General features: G+C 28.0%; 1 protein-coding gene across 2 annotated transcripts in view; it reads left to right on the forward strand.

Moving 5' to 3' along the window:
* Positions 1-13244, forward strand: part of LOC129983636 (uncharacterized) — an 876385-nt gene that overhangs the window by 260009 nt on the left and 603132 nt on the right. Inside the window, exon 2 of one of the 2 annotated variants that reach the window (XM_056093174.1) lies at positions 8551-8593. The exons of the other annotated variant lie outside the window; for it this stretch is intronic. The gene's annotated coding sequence lies outside the window, so the exon portion shown is untranslated. The remainder of the gene's footprint in view (positions 1-8550; positions 8594-13244) is intronic. 2 annotated transcript variants of the gene reach the window in all.

Genomic DNA, 13244 nt, shown 5'->3' on the forward strand with positions numbered 1-13244 from the left:
CATTAAATAAAGAAAACCGACTACTGTAAAAATAAATAGTGATAAGTATTGGATTACAACAAAAAGAAAAGCTTTAAAATGGCGAATTACAGACGAAATAAGAGAAAGGGAAACGTCCTCGAAATCACTTGCAAATATCTGTTATAGTTTGACTGTCTAGTATTTGGATTAACTTTCCCCCTCAAGCAATTTATTTATTGGCTAGATAATAAGTATTAAATGAAGAATAAAGCACTGAGAAATAACCAAATTCTAATAAGTGCGACAGCATTGACTTCTGCTAATAGGACAAAACATACTCATCGGATACTTCAAGGTGCATCACACTTCAGTTCTCTATCGGAGGAACTAGGCATTATTTTTATGATTTTTATTAAGCAATTGGGGGGAGCTGACCATATAAGGTTTACGGCTAAGCAACGCCCTCTTAACTCACAAAAAGGATCTGAGATATCAGTGAGGAAAGTAAGAAAAACGGAAATGAACATAGAACTTGCATTGAAAAAGTCCACAATGCATGCCCTAATGGCTAATGAATGCATTTAAATTCACACTTAGCCAATGCTGATGTCATATCGTTCATTCTGGTAGAATTCTAATAATCTTCATAATACGTGCCACGGATCTTTTATTCTATATAGAATTTAGCCCTAGATCGATGCATTTTCTTCTCTGAGCTTGGTGAAATAAAAATAGGGCACACAATAACGCAGAGATCTAAAATACCATTATTATCACAGATACAATGACCATGGGAATATAAGACAAAACCTTCGAAGATTGTTAGGAAATGGACCATTTTCTCTAGTAAACTCATTAAACTTTTAATTAAAATTATCTGTTTTATATCACCTTTATCAAGAATCATGAAAATAATCATTCAAATTTTTTAAATAGTTTTTTTTGGATAAAATGAAATATTACCTCTTGAAAAGTTAAAGAATTAAAAAAAGCAGGCAAATACATCTGTAAAAAAGGCATTTCATTAATTAAAAAAATGGATCGATAGGTGAGACGATAATTTATAACTAGATCGAATAAGTATTTTATTCTTGGCTTGATTAAATGGGAAAAAAATTAGTACACGGCAGATCGTAATATAGTGGTCTGTATTGCCTTTATCAAAAGAGACACAACGACCATAAGCCTAACCTGCTGATATAGATCCCAGATCCTGTTGAGATAGGTACTATCGTATTATAGCCTAACCTGTTGAGATAGGTCCTATCCTTTTATAGCCTAACCAATTGAAATAGGTTATAGATCCTGTTGAGATAGGTCCTAGCCTATTATAGTCTAATTTGCTGAGATAGATAACAGATTCTGTTGAGATAGGTACTAGCATATTATAGCTTAACTTGTTGAGATGAGTCCTGTCCTAATATGTCCTAATCTGTTGAGAGAGATCCTGATGATAGATCCTGATCACAGATCCTGATGATATAGGACTTATCTTTTACAACCGAACCAATTGCAGTAAGTCATAGATCCTGGTGAGATAAGTCCTAGTCTATTATAGCTTAATCTGCTGAGATAGATTCTAGCCTATTATATTTTAACTTATCGAGATAATCCCTGTTCTATGATGGCCTAATCTGTTGAAATAGATCACTGATCTTATTGAGATATGCCCTATCATTTTATAGTCTATCCATTTGAGATAGGTCATAGTTCCTGTTGAGATAGGTCCTATCCTGTTGTGGCCTAACCTGTTGAGATAGATCGTAGCCAATTATTACATAACTCTCGAGATAGGTCCTTTGATAAACCGATTAAATTTTGAATTGAAAAAGAACCAAGAATTTTAAAATTCGTTGATATTACTTTTAATAATATACTTAATGAAACATTTTTTTATTTTATTTAGAAAGTTTCTTGGTAGAAGAAAACTATTATTTGCTTGGAAAGATAAGGAATTAAAAACTAGGCAAATGCATTTGTAGGAAATAATTTTAATAATCCCGAACTCATATTCCAAGAGAATCCTGTTAATGTAACAATTCTTTATTTTTAAGAAACTATGTTTCATTTCAGTGTGAATTTTTCTTCAAGAAACATAAGCAAAAACAAATAAAGAAAACTTAATAATACTCGCATCATCCTTTTTCCGGTTATGCCCGCATTATGTCTTCCTCGAACAATAATCACCATTCGCACAGACGGCGACCTCCTCCCAGAATCGAAGAAAGTAACTTCAAAAACCTCAATGATAAATGCAACTCAACTCCGCATTTAATTAAAAAGTGGTACGCACGGAAATTTAACACATTCATCACTGGAAATTAAATACATAATAGCCCTAAGATTTATTTAATTAATTTTTAATTCACGACGAATCGTGGAGTGGCCATTTATTACATTTCTCTCTTAAGAGAAAAAAAAATCCTTGAAATTAATTTACGCATCTCCCTTCAATCCTAAATACCTTTGATGTTACTTTTTGCATTCGTTCTAATTTGCTTTTCCGTTTTATTTTCAACGTTATTTAGGAGCCTTAATTTACATTTATTAGCATTTAAGGTTATTTTTTTTCAAACTCAAGCATTTACTGCTTATTTTAGTTCCTTTTAAAAGCATTAGTTTTAATTCAAGGAATTGTGAATTTTTTTATATATATTTTTACCTTCAGTTTTAATTAATAGGTGAATGCGTCTTCAAGAAAGGAAATTAAATGTCTATAAATATTAATTATTTTTAATTTATATCCCAAATATTAAATACTTGAAAGTACGGCTTTACAATTGAAAATTATTTAAAGGTTGCTCTTCTTGTTAAAAACAAGGAAGATTGGTAATTCATTAATATCGGCTCTTTAAATGGAAATTTATTAAGACGTTACGTCAAATGAATATAAATTTTGATTATATTTTTTAAGAAAAGAATTTTAATAAAGCTGTTTGTATTTTCAATGAATGGCATTTAAAAATTAATACAGCCTTATTTATCTTTCACAATGATGATGAAATTGGTTTAAAAATTAATATATGTTAGAGATTAATTGTGATTTTGATTGAAGGTTTTTATCAAACCATTTCTTAATTTCTTTTCAATGAACTTAAAAAAATAATTATAGTACTATTTATTATATTTGATGATAAAAATGCAATTATCAGACTATTAAATATGGCGGTTTGTATTTGTGTAAAACCAAATTTCATTTGAAAACAAAGCTATCATAATTACAATGAGAAATCCTAATTGTACTAGATAGATGTATTTTTCAAACCACTCTAAACTAAATAATTATTTCCATTTGCATTTAAAATATACTATTTTTTAAGAAATTAAAAACGTTTTGGATATATTTAAGAGTAAATAAATTAATTAAACAGGCCTCTGAGTGGCCAAATTATATTATGTGACAAAAATAGTGTATTCGAATACGTACAGTTGCAAAGCGTCGTTCGTTTTTACATATATTCGGAACTTCGATCACGGGGTAAAGATAGCTTATATCGAGCACGTCAAAGTTTTGTTATTCTTTGAGCATTATGTAACCAATGAGAGCATTATATAACGTAAAGAAACGTAGCTTTACCGTTAAATGAATTTGCAGCGAATTAAGCTATGCCTTATTAAGCTGAAGCATCTGAACGTACGATGTCATATTTTCCTTTGCTTTTCTCTATTATTTCTTATTCTTATTTCACTGGAAATTTATTGCTTTATTCAGTCTATTATTTCTTCTTCTGCTGGCCAAATCTCCTTTGTTATGGCACAGAATATAACTTAATAAGTTCTTCAGTTGTTTTGGCTATGATATTCCAACAGCTCTTGATGTCATTGTTATCCACCTCTTTCAACTTAATTTTGGTCAGAAACATTTTGCCGATTTGAGGGACGTGTCACGGAGTGCTTGAACTCAAGCTTCTTAATCTCCGGACATAACAGTTGAATAGAGTAATGGCATGGCAATTATTGGACAGATACACAATCTTGTCGATTAAAGCTCCCCAGGCACTTGCTCAAATCTCTCTAAGTCACGTTCGACAATGGGACCGGCCAAAACTCCTTCCATGTAGATACAAAGGTTTTCTTGAAACAAGCGCTCAACACAAACTGATACAGGTCGATTTTGCATGTGACGTTGCAGTGTCTTCTAGCCATTCGTACTACGAAACATCACTTATTAAGGTGTACGTACACACTAGAACATTTTTTTTTAAATTTTAACTTTAAAAATCCAGTTTTTTCACATTAGGTCATTAATATATGTTTAAACTCATTTCAGAGAGAAAAAACCATACTACACTAATTATTAATTAATTAAATAATATTTAATGAGCTAATGAGCATATTTTTTGAAACATGATATCTTAAATTCTAATTTATACAGACACACAATTCTAGTTGGAAATTATGACTAATATTAGTCTTCATGTTGTCTACCTCAATCAAATTATAAACATAGATAGTTTTTTTTAAATTTTTTCATCAACGATGAATAGAAAAAGCGAGATTTTTCTGTAATTTTAACTTTTAAATAGCTATTAAAAATTTATTTCTATAAATATAACTTTGATTGAGGCACAAAACATCCGCTATTTCATACAGCTTATTTTGAAATATAAATAATTGTATTTGGTTCATTTCTTGTTGAGTTATAATTGTTTGAATGAAGCAACATAGTAGAAAAATATCATTCGTCATGATGAGTTTTAAAAAAACCAAAAATGAGTTTTATGAGTCAAAATGAGTTTTAAAAAAACCGTAACTAGAGTTTTTAATGAAAGCACCTCAAGAAAAATAATTATAACTCGAGAAATATTTCGATCTTGGTATCGTTTGAAAGTTAAAGGATCAGAGAACACTATTAAGTAATAAAAAAAATATTCGATATTTTGTACGATTTTCGAAGTTTCAAGTGTGTACATAAACCTTAAACGAGTCACATTTTTACGCCAGTGTCCTTTCATAGGGGTAGCGCAACTTCCTCGTGATCTGGGCATCCTGGGTTCGGGCCTGGTTGTTCTTCATCTGTGTACTATCTGTGAGGTGTGCGAATGCCCCCCCCATCCTGTAAGGAAGGGTTGTGCAAGCGAATGTGTGAATGTCATCTTCATATGAGCTAGAAGTCAGACTTCTGCCCTAGGGTGCTCAGGGGTCTTTACCCTCAGAAGCTACTGTACCCCCTTTCCGTGGTAACGCGAACACGACATCATCAATCGTCACATTTTTTCCATTATACGAATTAATTGTTATAAGAAGTGTTCATTAAGTAAGGTTTGTTTACGGAATTATAAGCATAAAATTATGCATAAAAAAATTAATTCAAATCAGACTTACCCTTATTTCCTGGCGAATTATCTGCGCACAAAGAGCAACTAGTATGTGATGATAAATGTAATGAGTTCTCGATTGATTGTCTGACACCATTATATTTTCTCGTATATTCAAAATATAAATGAAATTATTTTTCATCTATTACGCTCCATATTCAGTTTTAAATGAAAAATATTAGACTGCGAAAAGTTAAAACAATTGGTAGTATTGCTATGGAATTTCTTACGTTTTCAGCTGTTTCTAAATTTTTTTTTATATATTTATAAGGAGTCAAATATTTACTCTTAATTATGTAAATCTTTTGAAAAAAAAATGTGGATTAAAATTATTATTTCAAGCGAATAATAATAGTATTAATACCAATATTCCGTTGATGCTTACTTTTTAACGAAGACCTTTTATAGTGAATGGTTATTTTCGGCGAAAACTTATCAATATTTATGTAGGTAATACTTAAGAAGAAGAATATATATTTATACAATACCTTATCATAAATTAAAAAATGAATGAATACATTAATTTTTGTTTGAATTTTAATTCTTAATTTTAAATCTTTCAGACGTCTACTTTGACGATGTATAAAACTATATCAACTTTATATTCTTTGAATTGGAGCAAAAGAATATATGTTTTTAATATAAATTATTAAAATATTTTTAAAGAAAATTGTTAAAATTTTTTCCATACGTTTTAATCTAAAATTCAATATTCCATGTACAATGTACATACATTTTTATATTAAAAATAACTTTATATTGCAAAGGATTATTTACATTTCGAACTCATATTAAAGTGCATGTCAGAATACATAAAATTTTAATATATGTCCTTATAAACAACCATACAAGAATCATATATTATCATGCCATCCTTCTAGTTCTCGTCTTTGGATTATTATTGCTACGAATATGCTCTAATATTACAAAATCTTGAGAATATCTGTAAGTATTTTCGAAATTTTGTTAAATATTTCATAACCAGCTGCTTTATGTGGAACTAAAGAATAATTGACCACGTAAGCTGCTTACGGCGTATTAAACAAAATTTCTATTAGAATTTTCATTTCAGCTAAAATTACATCCTATTTCAAATAATAGTACAGCGTACATCAAACATATATTGTAATACAAATAAAAAAAACCTAGGTAAATATATTTTCTTCTGATAAATATAATTTGTTAAGCGTATTACATTCTATTTCTTTGATATGTTTTCAATATTAGCAATCATACTGCGCGTTTCTAGCAGACTAACTAGCATAACTATCAGATAGAGCAGCATTATACAAATTATATCAACACATCGGGAGATATAGAAAATGAAAAGGCTAAGTTTTGTCGACTAGGTATAGAATTTTATTTTTTCAAAAATTATTCTGAAGTAGTTTTGACATTTTGAGTTTTAATAATTAATTTATGATGGATACAGGACAATTCAAAGCATTAATCAATATCAACATATGTTGATTGAGCGGCTGTTAACGAAAGTTATACCAAAACTGATTTTTTTTTCTAAAGAAACACCTGTTAAAAATATTTCTCACGCTCTACCTTTTGAAAGTTATGAAACTAAAAAAGAGAAATTTAAATTTAATATTATATTACATCAAATATCTAAATGATGAGTTGTCAAGAATAATTAAAACAGTTTTCGTAATCCTGCAACTAAAAAAATAAAATTTCCTTTTTTTTTTATATAAAACGAAAAAGACACTTGTTTAAAATAGTTTATTAGGAAAATACCGTTAGTCCGTACTCATGCGGACCAAATGAAAGCATTGTCAAATGCACCCCAGTAAAGTTCATTTCAAATCAATTATAGCGTAGTCATTCCAGTGCTCGTAATTACATCATTCTTATTTGAGTTTCGGTGGTGACTTCATTGTGATGTGATTGTGAATATGCGCTCTGAGACGTAATCAAATATTGCTTTCCATTACTTCAACATATGCAGAAGCAATTGTGCACAAGTTCAAATCTTTTGAAATGCAAAAAAAAAAAAAAAAAATGTTTTTTTGAACACAATTTGTTCTATGAAAACTAAACGAATTGGGTGAAAGAGTAAAATTAGCAAGAGAGTGATTAGAGGTAAGGTAGATAAGCTTAGTAAACCTTAATGGTTTGGGGATGATCTTAAAGATACTGATTCATTCTAATTCACAATTTGAGTTTTCTTTAACGATGCCTTTGGATTTTAATCGGATGTAGGCGTATTGGGGCTGACTGTTTTTCGACTATGATGTTAGTCGACAAATATCTGTGATTCTTCAATTTGTTTTCACATAACAGAAAGATAAAAATTCTATGGCCTTTTTCTGTTGTACAATGTGTAACTTATTTCTTCTTCTTTCATCAGCAAAATTATCAAGCATGGGGGAAGTTACAATAGAAATTAACAAAATTATCAAGTGATTGATTAGAAGCAAGGTATATTAGCTTAGTAAGCCTTCGTAGTTTAAAAAGTATAATAAAAAGTAAAGTTCAATTGCCTTTAAAACATATCCAATACCTATTTATTTAAGTTCGCTTTCGGGTCCTTTTGCGAATAACTTGTTACATGAAAAGAAGTTCTCTATGAAAGTCTCTACCATGCCATAACATAGTCATTTATTTCATTTTCACACCCTTTCTAATGTGACTGGGTTCGAAAATTCTGTAGAGATGAGTGTTCTCGGTGACAAAATATTTTACAGTTTCCAGAATTACCAATGAGTAGTTTATATTTATATGTTTTTGAGAGTACAAGTAGTATCATCTATTTAAAAACAAACTGATATAAGATTTTGCAATAATTATAATGGTGAATTATTATAAAATAAATTATGGGTTTTGAAGCAGAAAGCAAGAAAAGTTGAAAGCTCATTTTTATTACTGAATTAAAATAAAGAGAATAATTTTTCATCAAAGTTCTCGAGATCAAAACAAATATAATAAAATATTTAGATGATGAAACCACGAAAGTGAAATTTAAACCACAATGAATATCAAAATAAACATAATGCTTATATTTCTTTAAAAATCAAGATATGCTATAAGCGGTATTAAAATTCCAATTTACTTGGAACATTTATATAACTGCCTCAAGAGTTTACAATTATCGCTTTTACCTAGCAATTTTTTATAAAAAAAATTCTTTTCAATATTTTAATACAATAATAAACGTCTTCTTGTAAAAAAACATCATTATTTTTTATTTTCTAAAATGTTTTACGTTGACTGCTTATCTAAGGCTTTTAATTGAATTAAAATTTGTTTTGTTTCTTTTCAGATAATGCAGCTTAGTGAAAAAATCCATTTCCTCTAAAAAATAGGTAAGTTTTTGTTATTTTTATTTTGAGACATAATATTTTTTCTAATCTGGAAATAATGTCACTTTCATAATGCTTTTTTTCTTTTGTGCTAGTTTAAATTACAATTCTTTAGATGAAATATATTTTAACTTAAGATGAAATCTTGCATTGAAAATGATATTTAAAAGTAAGAAAAATCAAATTGTAAAGAATAACATAACCTGAAGACATTTAACGATTTGTTTTTTAAGCTATCGTTTGACAAAGAATTTCACTTACAATCATCAGATTTCTTTTCTTTATTTGAGAATATTTATATTAAATTTTACTACACCGAAATAAATTTTATAAGATAATTTTTTTTATACGCGTAAAAACTTTTTTATTTTTTAAAACATACTTTAACCTTTTATTTATTTAAACGCGATTTAGCCGTCGGATATGATAAATTGACGTTTGAAATTGACATTTGACTCAAACTTTGCTAAACTTGACATTAAACTTTTCTTCGAGAATTGCTTTTGGAAAAAGAAATTTCATATTATTGATATTAAACTTTCCCACAAACTATTCTTTAGCTTTTTTTTTGCTTAACTAGTAACAGATGCTGCAGCTATAATCAAAACTAAAATAGTAATTTCCTAAAAAAAGTTTCCAGGGAGTTCAAAGTATACTCCTATTATCATTTGAAGAGTATCATGGCTAAAGCCTGTTTTTTTTAATAATTTTTTTTTATTGGAATGAAAATTTTAATTTTTTTAGTTGTTTCGAATAGTTATACGTCTGTCTGGATTCATAAAATTGCTAGCAACGTGTTTAAGTATTTCAGCTAAAATATTGTGATGTTAAGTTTTTTTATCGTTTAGAAATAAAAATTGTTTAAATAAATTCACTATTATAAAATATTCTCAGAGTTAGAAAATATTTTTTATTCAATATGTGTTATTCTAAACAACATAATAAAAGGATTGTTCAATGCAATGATAAAAATTCTCTAACTTAATCTTTTAATTCTTGATTCTATTTTTCAATGAATATTTAAAGATTTTCGATGCACTTAATATGCATAAAATAATTCTTAGTGCCTGTGTATTATTTTTGTTTTCACTGCCTCAGATAATTATGATTTTGTTTTGATATAAATATTTTCGATTAAAGAATTATTTTTTATTTTATTTTTGAGTTTACTAAGACGATTTACCAAACAATTAAGAACCCCTTTGCTAAATGAAAAGAATTGTTGCCAATTAAAAAAAAATTATTTCAAAAGCAATATTATACAGGTGCATACTCTTATATGAATCCACAACTCACATCACAGCACATATTACATTCCAAAATATGCTGTTTGAAAAGTAAGATTGTTAATAATAAGTAAATGAAAGGAATGCGTAATTTATAATCCTTTTGTTACAAAAGTAAGTAAATTGACTGAAGATACGCTGGATGAAATTACTAGAAACGTTCTAAATCCCATCTCATATAATTCAAATATGACTTTATTGAATATTCTGAATTTAATGCCGTTATATTTTTTAAAAATCTGTAGCAGGTAGATTACAAAACCCGAAAAATATTGATAAGTATTTATTACACTTTAAAATTAGAAATGAGACAAGAGCAAAAAGGAAATATACATATGATGGACTTGCTGAAATGCATTCACCCACTTAAATGTAATTATTATAATAATATAAGATCAGAACGAGTTGATGGAAATGCTAATTTAGTTGACAAACAATATATAATTTATTCTTCAGAGTTAAACAATTCAAATTAATTTTGAAACTCGCTATAAAATCTTGTAATCAATTTAAATCTATTGAAAATACAATTATTATAACTCTAATAAAAATATACAGTAATAAAGTATAATATTATTAATTTTTCCACCTGACAAATCAATTAATTCGTCAAAATTTAATAAAATAATAACGACTAAGTAACAACGCATATCAGCTCCATTCCCTTAACCCTAATATTCATTCTGTGATTCATTTGAGATCATTATGTGATCTTAGCTTAATTCACTCGCTTGCTATAAAGTTATGCATTGATTATTAAAAGCAAATTTTAATTGTTTCAAATTGCACGAATTGCTAATATTAATTTTTCACCAATTGTTAAAAACTAAGTCTTCAATTAAAATTATTTTTTTATAACACAGAATATATATGTAAATGTTATGAAAAAATAAAACTCTAATTCATTTCTTTTTTTCCTATCTTGATAACATGCATTTCATCAAAATTGGTCGATATGAACATTGAAATAGTCACCGAAGCCAACAAATTTTAATAAGATTATTTTAGTCATGTCAATCAACTTAGATGAATATATCTTATCAAAAAAAGATACTATATTATTTTTATCATATTACTTTAAAATATATTTGAACAATGATAATACAGCATTCCAAGTGGTTAGTTATTCTTAAAAAGTGAAGAAATTAATTGGCTATTCTTCTGTATTTCGTACACGTTTCTGTAAATTAATCTGTATATAACTTTATTTTTTTTTTCATTGCGACTGGGTCCTTTTACAAATGGTTCTTCAATACTTTCATTTACTCTAAATTCACGTTTTTGGAAATTTTGAATTTCCAAAAACGAAAATCGAAACTGTTCGATCTATGCTCAATTTTTCATACGATTCAATTCCAAAAAATAGTGTCTCAGCTTGCAAACTGTGGCCAAATGGTGATTAATAAGTCCAGCCTAATTTTTACTTCTGTTAACAATATGCTTCATAATCCGATAAATAAATTATACATTGGTAAAATATATTCTTCAATGTATATTTGAATTTCTGTTTTAAATGGAATTTTAAAATGTAAATCGTATTATTTTATCATGTTTTCCCTTTTTGTTTTCCGAAGATAATTGATTTGACAAGTGTGCAACACATACAGATAAAATTTCATTTATTTAACTGGGATATTTTTTGCTATACTTCTTTTTTATATTTCTAAAATTCGAAAGAATAAAGTAACTCGGTAAAGAAAATTATTGGATCGAGCAGCTTATAATAGTATCTTTCAAAAGCTTTTTTAAAACTTTTTTTTAAACCTTTGTTCTTTAACATTGCTATAAAATTGATTCAATCACTCATTTTATTTTTAATTAAAGAACAGGGAAACGATTGGCTAACTCCAAAATAAGAAGAAATCTTGAGATAAATTGTGCTGGCTTTGAAATTTCTGTGGAATATAGAAAATAGATGGTGTCGAAAAAGCTTTATTTTATCCAATTAATAGCCTATTTTTAAGATCTTGAAATATACTAAAACCAATAAAATATTATTAAAAAAAATCTAAATACATTTATTTGCAAGACTTTAAAAATTCACACTCAGCTAATGCAAAACATTTCACTCGAGCATTTTATTTCTGTGTGCATTTTTAAATATGGACAGAAACTGCTCAAGAATATTTACTCAACCCAATAACACTCAGTTTAATCCCACAGCTTCATTCTGTACTTACTTATTTTGATCAGAGCGTTTTCCTTATATTTTAGATTCAACACTAATTAAGAAAACAAGAGCTTCTTCATGCCATAAATAATCCATCCAAAATTTGCATTTTCAGAATCTGAGTTAATATTCAATTTTTTTTTCTCTTACCCTAACAGCTATGCTTTGCTCTCAATATGTATATAATTGATTTTTTTTAAGTACGTCCCAATTCTCATCCATAATTTAAAAATAATGGAATTCTGCCGCAATAATAACCAAAGACAAACTTCGAACAATAAAGATTAAAAAAAAATGTACCATACGCTGTAGCGAATGAAAAAAAATATTTTCGATAAAGGGAAAGAGGAAGGGAAAAAAAAAAAACTTCATTACCAATCGTTGTCGTTGAACACCGCGGATACAGTTACAAAAACGGTCGGCTGTTCGTTCCTACCGGTTGTTTTAATTGATAACTAAGCTATTTAAAACAAACAACCTGAAGCAAGGTGATAAAAGTAAGTGGATGCAAAAAAAAAAAAAAAAAGGGAGGAAAGCAACATAAAAAAAAACATTTCCCAAAATCAAAACTCCGGGCTTTGAATAGCAGTTAAAAAACAGCTAATTATTTCCTTGTGTTCCAATTCTGTTTTGATATATAATTTTTTTTTTTTTTTTACCTTTTAGTTTGAATAGCGTATCGATTTCATGTTTTTTCGGCCGCCATGTTTGTAAAAGGCATAAATTAAAAGGAAATAAAAAAATGTTGAGTGTTCTTTTTTTTATTATTGGCCCTGAGGTTATAACGAAAACAAAGAGTTGTTCCGTCAATTTGTCTGCTTTTAATAGTAAAGAAGTAATTTGCTGGTGAAAAAAATATGATGTTTTTGACTTTTTACTCTTTTTCGAATTCTGGTATTATTTTCTTTTATCGTCTAATTTCTGCTTCCCAATCAAGTGCTAATTCTTTTTCCTTTTATTTTTTTCGAATAAAACGAATGTTTAAAACGGAAAGTTTTACTATTTATAAAACATTCCCGCTTATTGTAATTTTAATTCCTTTTTATTATTTTCGTTATTGCTAGAAAAGTTTTCTCCTCATTTGTAATCTCTTAAAAATTGTGATATTTCAACTTTTATTAAAAGAAAATCGTAACGGATAATATCTAATACATGGAAAAATGGTTCAAACAAGAGTGTTTAAATAAACGATAATTTT

Source organism: Argiope bruennichi, chromosome 9, assembly GCF_947563725.1.
Source record: "Argiope bruennichi chromosome 9, qqArgBrue1.1, whole genome shotgun sequence".
Taxonomy (NCBI): Eukaryota; Metazoa; Arthropoda; class Arachnida; order Araneae; family Araneidae; genus Argiope; species Argiope bruennichi.